Below are 11,711 nucleotides of genomic sequence, written 5' to 3'. Positions count from 1 at the left end.
AGGTCCAAGTGGGGATCACAAGGTGGGGCAAAACTATGATCAGGAAGTCTACAAGCATGATTACTCAGGCAGTGCTGACTAGGAAGCAGTGGGGAGGCAAGTACCATAGCAAGTCAGCGTGAAATTGGATGGGCTTTTTCTGGAGGGAGTGGGTCAGTGGTTCTTGCTGGCTTTCCCAAGGTGATTGAGATCTAGAATATTGATCACTGCTGTTTTTCCTTAGGGGAGGTTTGTGGGTGCATTCATTACACCTTTTCTCTTGAGGACTGCCTCAGTGGAGGTGCCTGTCTCCACACAGCTGCAGTGCACCCTCATGTGCTCCAGCTCCTCTGAGGCCTAGCCATGTCTGCCTGTGGCATTTTTACCTAACTTGGCTATCTGTAACAGTAGGACCTGCTGAAAATGACATCTTTAAAACAATACAGTAGCAATAGTTTCACAGGGAAATGTTTCACAGGGAAATGTTCAGAAAACTTTTTGTCTCATCCTTGCAAGAAGGCTTTGTTCTCATTAGCCCACACCAATCCCCACTACTGTACCTTATATAAATCACTACCTCTCCCCATACACTGGTTAATAAGATACCACGCTAGAGAATCTGCCCATCGTGAGACACCTCCCAGACCATACATGAGGTCTGTCCTCTTTTTACTGTTATCTTCATGCAGGCAGTTGGGAATCTTGGCCAGGTCCTCAATAGGAGCCCTTTAAGCAAATCTGAAGTCAGTAAGGCCAGCTGTCAGGAAGGGAAGATTGCAACCAGGAGGAACTCTGGCTGTGGTACCTAGCTATTGCCAAAGGCGAAATCTCTTTCCTGGGGAAGTCTGTCTTGCTTTTACTACATTCATGGCAGGACCACAATTCATATTGCTACCAGGTGGCTTGAAACAGTGGTATATGCATGGCAGTCACATGAAGTGGCTTTGTACCACCTAATGGGACTGTCCCATGACATACTGTAATGCTGTACCTATGGTGGTTCAAGCCAGCAGAAATGTGTTAGGTTGTCTGAGTAAGGTCCACTAGTATCCTTTTTTTAAAATCAGATGATTAGGAACTTTATATCTGCAAAATTCCTGCATGGCAATATCTATGTTAGGTTGAAGTGAAATTGTAACCTATCCAAGTGGGAACATCATTTGAACAAAATGACTACTTGTGGTTTTGAAGGATAAATGCAAAACTTAAATGCTCATGTCTAAGGATACCTATAACAAAGACCTTCAGTTACAACACAGAAATGATCATTGAGGATATACAGGCCAGTAAATCTGAGCTTTGATACAGAGGAAACTCCCAACTTTCTAGATGTCTGGTACAAGTTCATATTCTCTAAAGTTGAATAAATGTTAGGAACAGTAGAAGTTAAGACTAGAATACATACATATGGAACAAAAGCTTCTCTGAGAGAGAAGGAATCCTGAGTGGATTGCCAAGGACCGGGCCTTTTTTAGGGACTTTACAGAGCAAAACTACAAGGTGAGGTGGTTCCAGGGTGAGGAAAAATGGGAAATATCAAAGTGGGCATGAGGTGGGACAATACTATGATTAACCAATAAGATTGTGGGTATAATTGCTCTGGTAAAATTGATTAAATTGGGATCTAATGGAAAAGTGAGTAAAGTAGCAAGTGAAACGTGAAACAACAGGGGCTTTTCCCATGGGGGTTGGGTTAGTGGCTCTTCCTGGCTTCCTCAAGGTAATGCATACTACTTAGGGTGTCAAATGCCTGATGTTTACCCTTAGAATGTGGGTGCATTTTTTTGTCTTCTCTCGTGAGGACTGGCCCACAGCAGAAATGCCTGTCTCTCCCACAGTTGCAAGGTATTTCATCTTCCGCACTGGCTTCTTCAGGATTTAGCCCTATTTGACTGCCTCTTAATATTTTTTTATCTAATTTAGCTGCTTATAGCACTTGGTTTTATATGTTGCAAATGGGTGGGTGTGTTCTTATCTATACCTAAATGTAAATGAATTGCTCCCTACAATTCTTCCTGAAAAAAAATTCTTCCTGAAAATCTAAAGAGCCATCTTGATGACTTTATTAACAACCCACTGCCTAAAAACCTCCTAGAGAGTTCTAGGTTCTAGAAGTCATCTGAAGAACATCTGGTACAAGTTCATGCTCTCTAAAGTTGAATAAATTTTAGGAACAATAGGGGTTAAGAGCAGAATACATGTATATGGAAAGAAAGCTTCTCTGTGAGACACAAGGGATCCTGGGTAAAAAAGCAAGCAAAGGAATTTTACAGATTGTGTGTTATGTTAAATGTACAATTCATCTTTCTTTAAGAAACAGTGGAATACCATAAAGCCATCATTAATGTAAAAGGCCAACCCCCAAAGAGGGAGGAGATGCTTATAATACCTGTATATAAAAAATTGCCTGTATCCAATAAACCACCAGACATTCATACAAACAAAAAGAGATAAATCAGCAAAAGAATGAACAAAGAAACCTGAATAACTTCTTCACAAAATAAGATACAATTGTCTTACTAGCAATAAACAATGACTTCATAAGACAAGAAATGCAAGTAGAACTACAGTGAAGTACAGTTTCACACCCTACCACATAACTAAAGAAAGCAGAAAATTCCAAGTTTTGGCAAGGCTGAATGGTAACCTGAGCTAAGCTAGTGCAGGGGGAGGGACAATGTCTGCTAAGGTTGAACACGTGTGCCTCTGCACAATTCCACTCCAGCACACAATCAAAGAGACACACATGCAACAATATTCATAAAAGCCGAAACCTGGAAATAGGCTGAATCATCTGCATTAGAATAGATAAAATTAAAGTTGCTGAGACAGTGCACTATTCTACATGAATAAAAACATGCTCCAACTAGATACAACATGGAAGAGTCTCAGACATAATCCAGAGTGAAAGAATCCAGACCAAAAATTATATCCTACACAGATCAGCTGGTGTCTTTTTATACAAGATTTCAGGTCCAGCAAAACCCATCCACGGTGTTAGAAATCAGGATTCCTTGCCCACAGCAAGGGGAGGAGTGAGGCCCAGTGAGTGATTGATGGTGCATGAGAAAACCTTTGGGATACTGGTGATGATCAAGATCTTTCTAGGTTGTCATTATATGAGTACTCAGTCTGAAAACTGGTCAGGCCACACACAAGATTTAAACACTTCAATGTGTATTTTAGTTCAATGAAGTTTTTGTTCAACTGGTATTTAGTAGTTTCTCTGTGGCGATCATGCATATACACATCATGCAAAAAAAATCTGCATGTTATTACAAAAGATACTTATCTTGGGTAATAAAATTCTAGAAGCATAGCCTCAACTATGTTGTATCTCCAATCACTTGGAAGTGAAGGTAATATATAATGTAGCCAAAGTGGTTCTAAAGTTGTCACTGATTTTGAAAATGTGAATGAAAAAAAAAAAAAAAAGAAAATGTGAATGTAGAATTTAGAGAAAATTTCATGAAATCTTACAGTGGAATAGTGAATATTTCTAAACTGATATTTAAAATATTTTCTAATGTATATATAACAAGCTGTGAGAAATAGAATTTTATAGAGCACACATTTAAATTAAGCTGTTTTGGACATTAGTATTCAAGAAACAGAGATTCTTTTCCTGTTTAAAATTGTCTTGTATCAAAGCACATTAGGGGTACAGCAATGACAGTATTTTATGGGACTTCTAAAACAAAATCCAAGGGCTGACCAGATAGTTCAGTGGACTAAAGCACCTGGTTAGGCAGACACAGGGACTGGGGCTCAAACTCTGGCATGCCTTGCCGGCCCCGCCCCTGGGAGGCTGAGATGGCAATTGAGGCTGGGCATGGTAGTGCGCACCTGTAATCCCAGCTCTTGGGAGGCTGAAAACAGGAGGATCACTACAAGTCTGATCTATATAGTGAGACCTTGTAGATACTCTACTACATACATTAAAAAAGAAAATGTTTTTTAAAAAAGTTAAAGTTTAACACAACAGAAAACTGGCACTTTGAATAAAGTGGAATTCATTTTACTTTTTAATTCTTTCTTTCTTTCTTTCTTTCTTTCTTTCTTTCTTTCTTTCTTTCTTTATTGGTGGAACTGGGGACTGAACTCAGGCCCTTGTGCTTCCCAGGGAAGCGTTTATTCTACTGAGCCATCTCCCCAGCCCCTAATCCTTTTTTAAACTTTATTTCATTTTTTTTAATGTATTTAGCAGATGGTCTCACTGTGTAGATCAGACTCATAGTGATTCTCCTGTGAGAATCTCATAGTGATTCTCCTGTGAGAATCTCTCGCTGTACTCTGCTTAGGTGCTTTAGTCCACTGAGCTATCTGGCCAACCCTCTAAACTTTAACGTACAGAGTAATCTGAAGGATTGGAGCTTTGGGAGAAAAAAAAGCAAATGCTACTGGTAATCGGTGGGAAGGATGCCAGGCAACTCTAATAGTGGGCATGGAGAAATTGGCAGAAGTGATGGGGCAAGCAAAGATGCAAGAACTATAGAAACATAGGCCACAGTTTCAGTGGAAGACATAACATTAGGACAAAGAAGAGTTTAATAAGGTGGCTAAAAACAAGTTTAACATCTCAAACTCATTTTCCTATAAATCTAAACAAAAATTATTTTAAACGATTCCCATGCATTAAAAAAATGAAATTACCTAGAGATAACTCATCAAGAATTGGATAAGACCATGACTAAAATGAGGACCAATATATTCACAGGCACAGTATTGTAATGCTGTTAGTATGCCTGATAGTAATCTCTGAATGCAATGTAATCCTATATAATCCTAATTGAAATCTCAACATTGTTAATGGTGCTGGATAAGCTAATTATAAAGCTTATATGGAAGAATATGCCAATAAGTTTGAGAAAGAACAAACTGTTCTACCAGGTATCACAAGGACATTATAAAGCTGTGATAATTAAAATGCACTTGGACTCGGAAGCCCAGTGGATCAGAAAGTCTTGCCACAGACACAAATGGGAATGAAAAAGGTAGCATCTCACATTAGTGAAAAAATTAGGGACAGTTCCATAAACAGACCTGCAAAATTATTCATCAGCAGCTTCACAGGGAAACATATGAAAAGGGAACTATGCAAAGGTGTGCCTTGTGGCCTAGTTTTAATGAAGCAGACAGGAAAACAACCCCTAACTAAAGCGTATGAATGAAAATAACCCCCTGAACAAAGTACGCAATTTGGTACTATAGTTTCAAGACCAACAAGCTAATATTTATACCTGCTATTGGTGTATATTTTATGACATATTTATAATATATTTCATGGGAAAAGATCTGGGTGGAAATAATGAGAGCTACTTCCAGGAAAGAGGAAGAATGCATTCGAATTGACAGTGAGAATAAAACATTTTAACAGATGATGTCATTTTTTCAAACAAGTTCTTCGTGTGCATTTTGAACTCAAAAATATTAGTTTTGAACATTAATGCTAAGGGAGTGTTGAAAATCAGAAAGAAAAATATTTACCCCTTCTATATCAAGGCTCAGAAGCATCTTCATGTTTCTTTTTTAAAAAAGTCATGCATATTTTTAACACCAAAATAGATATTTTGCTTTAGTTCCAGTTTTTTCTTTTCTTCCCTCTAGTTTTCACACTTTAAGCTTCCTGTGTAATCTGCTTCACTCACTTGCCTAGTGCATCCCAAATGTGGCCATCATTTCCCATCTACCACATTTCAGGGACATGACTGGGCTCCTGAGACATAACATGATTTGAAAAACCAATTTCTTCAGGCTGGACATTTAGCTTGATTTCAATTTGGGGCTATTATTAACAGCCTGCAGGGCTTCTTATTATACTCCTGAGAATTTAAGCTCTGATTTAAAATCACACTTTTGAAAGAATTTTGAGGCTTTCTTTGCAATACTGAAACTTTCAGAAGGGTACGTGTGGCTGGCAAACTCGAGCGCCCCTCCAAGTCCCTTTACCACAGCTTCTTTTTTAACTACAAAGTTTGAGTAAGAATTAAAAATACTGTGAAGGTCAATATGGTACATGTTGTACTATTCATTTGTACTCTGTACCAATGTGATCAGTAGAAATATGATACTTTTCTCCAGAAAAAGCTAGTTGTATGCTGCCCACCCTTTAGTAGCCCTGAGAACCCTGCAAGAAAATATCCTTTCAGTCTTTGGAGCTATAAAAAGAATCAACGCCCTTGTTGTATTTGGCCTACAACCAGAGCTCCAGTCCGAGAACGTCCATTTCATTTGTGTGTCTTTGACACCAAGTGTCAATCTTCTCTCTCTTGCAACAACTTAATGAGCAGCTCGTCTTCTGGTGATGGTATATAAAAATGGCATTTTAGCACAGCAAATAATTTTTTGGGGGTGGAGGATGCTATCATATACTCAAATAAATTAGGATTTCTATCTCACTGGGTACATTAGACAAATTGGAATACCAGTGAAATAATGTATGAAGGTGAGAACTAGGTGAAGCAAGGGACTTTTTAAAAAAATGTTTTCAAAATGTCATTTCAGGCATGGGGTGTGTGTGTATGTGTGTGTGTATGTGTGTGTTCACACGTATGTGTGTTGTGACACTGAACACAGACTGGTCAGGTGATGGACCAAGGATAGATGACATTTTTCATCATCAGTAAATGGGATTATTCATTTTAGTAGGAAGCGTACTCATTCAGTAAAAGTACTGCCACCCAGTGTCTCGATTAGGCAAAGCACCACAGATCATGTACTATTCAGCTAGAATGAATACCAGTGACTCATTATTTTAGCTAGCCAGATTGACAGTGGTTTAGCTTACAACTTTTCACTTTTATGCTGGTGCGAATGTGTATGCTCACCCAGGCTACCGATACGCTGGGCCACCCTCTCTCAGGAAAACAAGCAACACTACAGTGTGCTGGTCCACGGCACCAAGCTGTTCTCTAGTGTGTTAGATTTCTGTTACTGGATCAGAATCCCTGACATAGTCTTCTCTTGAGGCAGAAAGTTTATCTTGGCTCACAGTGTTCGAGGTCACAGTCCATGGTCACATGGTCCCACTTCTTTCTGGCTAGTACTAAGGCAGAACATCATGGTAGGAGCCTGTGGCAGAGGAGGCTGCTTACCTGTAGATAAAAGCAAAGAGAAAGGATGAGGAGAACTGGGGCTCAAAACTGCCTTCAAAGGCTTGCTTGCTGTAACCGAACTTCTTTCCTTTGGCCCCCACTTCCTAAAGGTTCTGTCTCTTCCTCATGACAGAGCAGGCCAGACAAAGCCTTTAACACATGGCCTTTGAGGGTTGTTTCAAATCCAATCCGTAGCACTAGGTTAGGTATATGGCAATATCTTCAGCATTAGGATAAGTGTGATCAGGTCATAATGCAATTGGAAGTAGAGGAGTAGCTATATTCAAACAAGGCTACAGACTATAGAACGGACTTGTAGTGATTCTCCTGTGTTCAGCCTCCCAAGTGCTGGGATTACAGGCATGCACCACCATGCCCAGTCTCCATTGCACCCCATGGGTGGGGCCAGCACTGTAGGCCAGGGATTGAACCCCCACTGCTGTGCTTTGCCTAAGCAGGCACTTTAGTCGGCTGAGCTATCAGGCCGGCCCTGTGCATGAACATTTTATTACAATTATACTGCCCACAGAGAAAAAGAAAAGGCCAACTTGACAGTGCAGAGTGTGTTGCTCAAAGACAATAATGCAAAAAGAATTCAGAAAATGACTAGATGCTGCCATCTTGATGGTAGTGTTGCATTGTGTACAGTTTTAAATATACCACATCAAGAAAAATTATGGAACAAATTTGATAAAATTGTCATTTTTCTATTCCCTGATATATTATTTTATAAACATTAATTTTAAAATATGCAAATTTTGGTCATGCTGTATTTACCTAATTTGACTGGTAAGTGGTTAAACATATCATAATGCAGCCCATCTTGCTTATACTGTGAGCTAACTTGCTGGCCCTCCCACCCACGCTGTACTATATAGTGCAGAGAGGCTATGTCACATGTTGGAATATTTTTAAGTATAATTTATAAAATAATCTTGCTGATATTTCAGCTTTATTCACTTGTTCTGACCTGGCTTTTTTTTTTTTTTTTTTTTTGTATTTTAAGGAAGTCTGTAGGTTATTCAGGGTCTCATTACTACATCAGACTCTTAGTGATCCGCCTGTTTACAGCCTCCCAAGAGCTGGGATTACAGGCGTGCGGCATCACGTCCAGTCTCAGTTGCTGTCTCAGCATGCCCCAGAGGCAGGGCTGGCACAGAAGGCCCAGGGATGGAACACCCGGCCCCTGAGCCTGATTGCAGGGGCTTTAATCCACTGAGCTATTTGGCTGGCCCTGACCTGGGGCATGCTGAGTGATGAACAGTTCAGACGAAGAGATTTGTCATACTTGAATTCCTCCCCAGTCTTTGTGCTGCAGTCCTGTCCACTCATCCCTCAGGAAATGATCCCTGCATAGTTCAGACTTAGGGTGCAGCCGACTCCTGCAGGCCCCCATCTGTAGAGGCCTGTGCTCTGTGGCTGATCTGTGGACAGAGCTTCCCTCATTCCTGGGTCAGAGTCTGCTCCCTGCTCTGCTGCAAGCGAGAGGCCAATGCCTCAGGGAAGATTTGGCATTGTCAGGAATGCCTCACACACCAGGGTCCTTTTTCAACACACATTTCTTTCCAAAATAACCTGTCTCTCCTATTGCTTATGTGGTGGAGTCATAGTTGATCTTCCCCAGCTCAACCTTTAAAGTTTTTGTGATCAAAGGCATCATTTTGCTAACCAAGGAGAAAAGCCTAAAATTAAACAAACAAACAAACCAGAAATACCATATTAAATTTAGAGTTGGGAAGAAAACTAAAGCTTTCTTCAAAAGGCTTTTTTTTCCTGATTTTTTATTTAACCTTGATCTGCTTTAACATTTAAACTGGCCCAGATAAACTCATATCAGATTGATCACAAAAAAATGTGTTATCTTTTCTATCTCCAAATACCTTGTTGGACAAGGCTTTGGTATTTTTTTGTTTTGTTTTGCTTTTTCAACACCAGAAACTTCCATTAGGTCTGCTCTGCCTGAAAGCTGTGCAGTGAGGGCTCAGGGCTGATACAGCTGAGCTTAGACCTGACTTTCTTACCTGCTGTCACTTTGAGCAGTTACATGAACATTCAGAAACTGAGCTTCTCTGTACTAGTTTAGTTTTCTTCCTAGAAGCATAAATGAGTTTTAAGCAAAAAGTCATAGCCTCTTGGAAATATTCATAGGAAATTTGAATAGCCAAGTTTCAGACATACAGGACTCTATTACTATGGGGCCCAAACCTGTAAACACCAGCGATGTCTTTGCTATTTCTTGCCCCTGTTTCTATTTGAATGCAGGTTTTTCCTAGGTATTATGTTTTCTGTCTTTAATTACCAGGAAGAGAATTAAAACCCTGCCGTCTTAGTCTACTTTGTGCTGGAGTAATGTAATAGCTGAGACTGCCTCACTTTATGGGCTGCAACACAAGATCGAGAGGCTAGATCTGACGACAGCCTTCTTAATCATCCCATGGTGGGAGGTATCCAATGGGAAAGTGTACAGGAGAGGGAGAAAAACAGCTTGCCAAGCTTATCCTTTTAAAGGAATGACTCCAACAATAATGGCATTGATCAATTCCTGGGAGCAGATCCCACATGACCTAATCACCTGAAAAGGCCCCATCTCACAGCACTCTTACATTAGGGATTAAGTTCACAGAACATGAACTTTGGGGGGAACCATTCAAACAAACTCTGGCATTGGGGAAGAGACTTACTGGTACTTTATAAAATGGCTGCTCTTGAATCAGTAAACAATAGACTGGTGGGCAGCACTACTTTAAGGACCACAGAAGTTTTCTGGTGTATGAGGCAGAAGTTTCCAGAAGCATGTACTGGTGGGCAATCTCCTTTCCTGGTTATGGCAACAGTGCTTGACCTAGTGAATATAACATTTATTAGTACTTCTAAGAGGCTGCTCTCCAGTTTGCACTACATTGAAGGTACTGTTGCAGATGAAAACTGGCAGAGAATAAAACAGAACACCAACACAGCACAGTTCAAACGACACCTCCTGGCCCATTGTTGCTGTCCAGCAAACACTAGCTGGTAGGTGAATCTGGGAAGGAAGAATGGTTTGGAATGGAGGCCTGCTCTGCTCATGTCTCCATGTGCAAGGAGTACCAGTTTCTAAGATAAACCCCTGCCTTTCTACCCTCCCCTGGGTTGGGCCCCAGTCACAACTGGAATGAATAACTGCTAGCCAACTTCCTGTGGAAGTTGGAAGACCGGGAGTGAGCCTCCAGACTCACTTGGGAGGAACTGAGCAGTTTGGGTGTCAACTATTGGTGGGGACAGTCTCTGGGAAGGCCCCAGCTGTGGCCAAAGCCAAATACCTTCCCACTAAAGTACCAATGTTCAGCAGAATCAAATTTATATAAGGCAAGCCCTGAAGAAGATAGAGCAGTAGCTCCTCCAAGCTCTACCTGCAGGGCTCAGGGTGGTGATGGGCTGCTGTGCAGAGGAAGACAGCTGGGCATCTTCCTCCACGGTCCTGCCTTTTCACAACGCCTGTTGAGCTCCTGTAGGTAGTTATAAGGAAGTGTGACAAAGGCCATGAGAAGTATGGAAAACTAAAGAAGTTTCAGGGGAGACCACTCTTCAAAATTTTCAGGGGAGGCTATGCATTAGTTTCCAATGTGGGGTTAAAGGTAATGTGGAGGATTAGGAAAGGAAGCAAATGTGAGCCCACTGAGGAGATCCAGAAGGGGCTGCCCTGTTGCACACTGAGCTTGTGTTCTCGCTGGGCCAGTCACATGCCTGCCTGTGGTGCTCCCTGCCACCCTCCTGCCTACCACCCTCCCTCCCGTGGTGGTGCATATTCCCACCTGGTCGGCCCATGTATGATGGACAGGAAGCCTGTGTGGATAGCAGCACTGGACCTCGGAAGCCTAAAGAGGAACCACCAAGTTTGTGGAGTCTGGCTGAGGGTTAGTGGTAGAATACCCTGGCCCATGTATGGATTTGGCAGACACAAGACACTAATTCAGAGGCTCCTACACTGACCCTGCTGTCACTGCCTAGGCTGGGGACCCTACATCTGTGTCTGTTTAATGTGAGGTGAACAAAATATCGAGGCCACGTGTTAACTACTGATGTTACTTCAATTGCTCAGAACAGCTGCTCTTGTGGCAAAGATCAATGGCTGTGTAGCTGAAGCATCACCACCCTCCCAACTTAAGATTTAACCAACTTATTTTCCTGGCAGCCACTTCACTCTGGTCTGATTCAACGGGAGGAAGTTGAATTGGGGGCATCTAATCCAGTGGTCACTATACTCTGTTTCAAGGAGCTAAGGCATCCTCAGCACATTCAGTGGTTCCAGGTAAGTTTTGGTGAGGGAGGAAAAAGTTATTATCCTGAGATAATATGTTATCTATCTATCTATCTACTTATCTCATAACAATCTCATCTACACACACACACACACACACACACACACACACACACACACACACACAGAGCAGTCCAGTCTTCCTGTCCAGGGGGGATCAGAACCCTGTATATACTGCTTTTCCCAAAATATTCACATGTATGACAAACTTTTATTTAAAAATTAGGTACAGTAAGAGACTGACAATAGGGGCTGGAGAGATGGCTCAGTGGTCTAAGGCACCTACTTAGAACAAGCTTGGCAAAGCATCAGGGACCGCGGTTCAATCCCCCAGCACCACA

The sequence above is a fragment of the Octodon degus genome, unplaced genomic scaffold, assembly GCF_000260255.1.
Source record: "Octodon degus isolate 3935 unplaced genomic scaffold, OctDeg1.0 scaffold00051, whole genome shotgun sequence".
Classification (NCBI taxonomy): Eukaryota; Metazoa; Chordata; class Mammalia; order Rodentia; family Octodontidae; genus Octodon; species Octodon degus.
The sequence above is the reverse complement of the archived record's forward strand: the minus strand, read 5'-3'. Positions refer to the sequence as shown.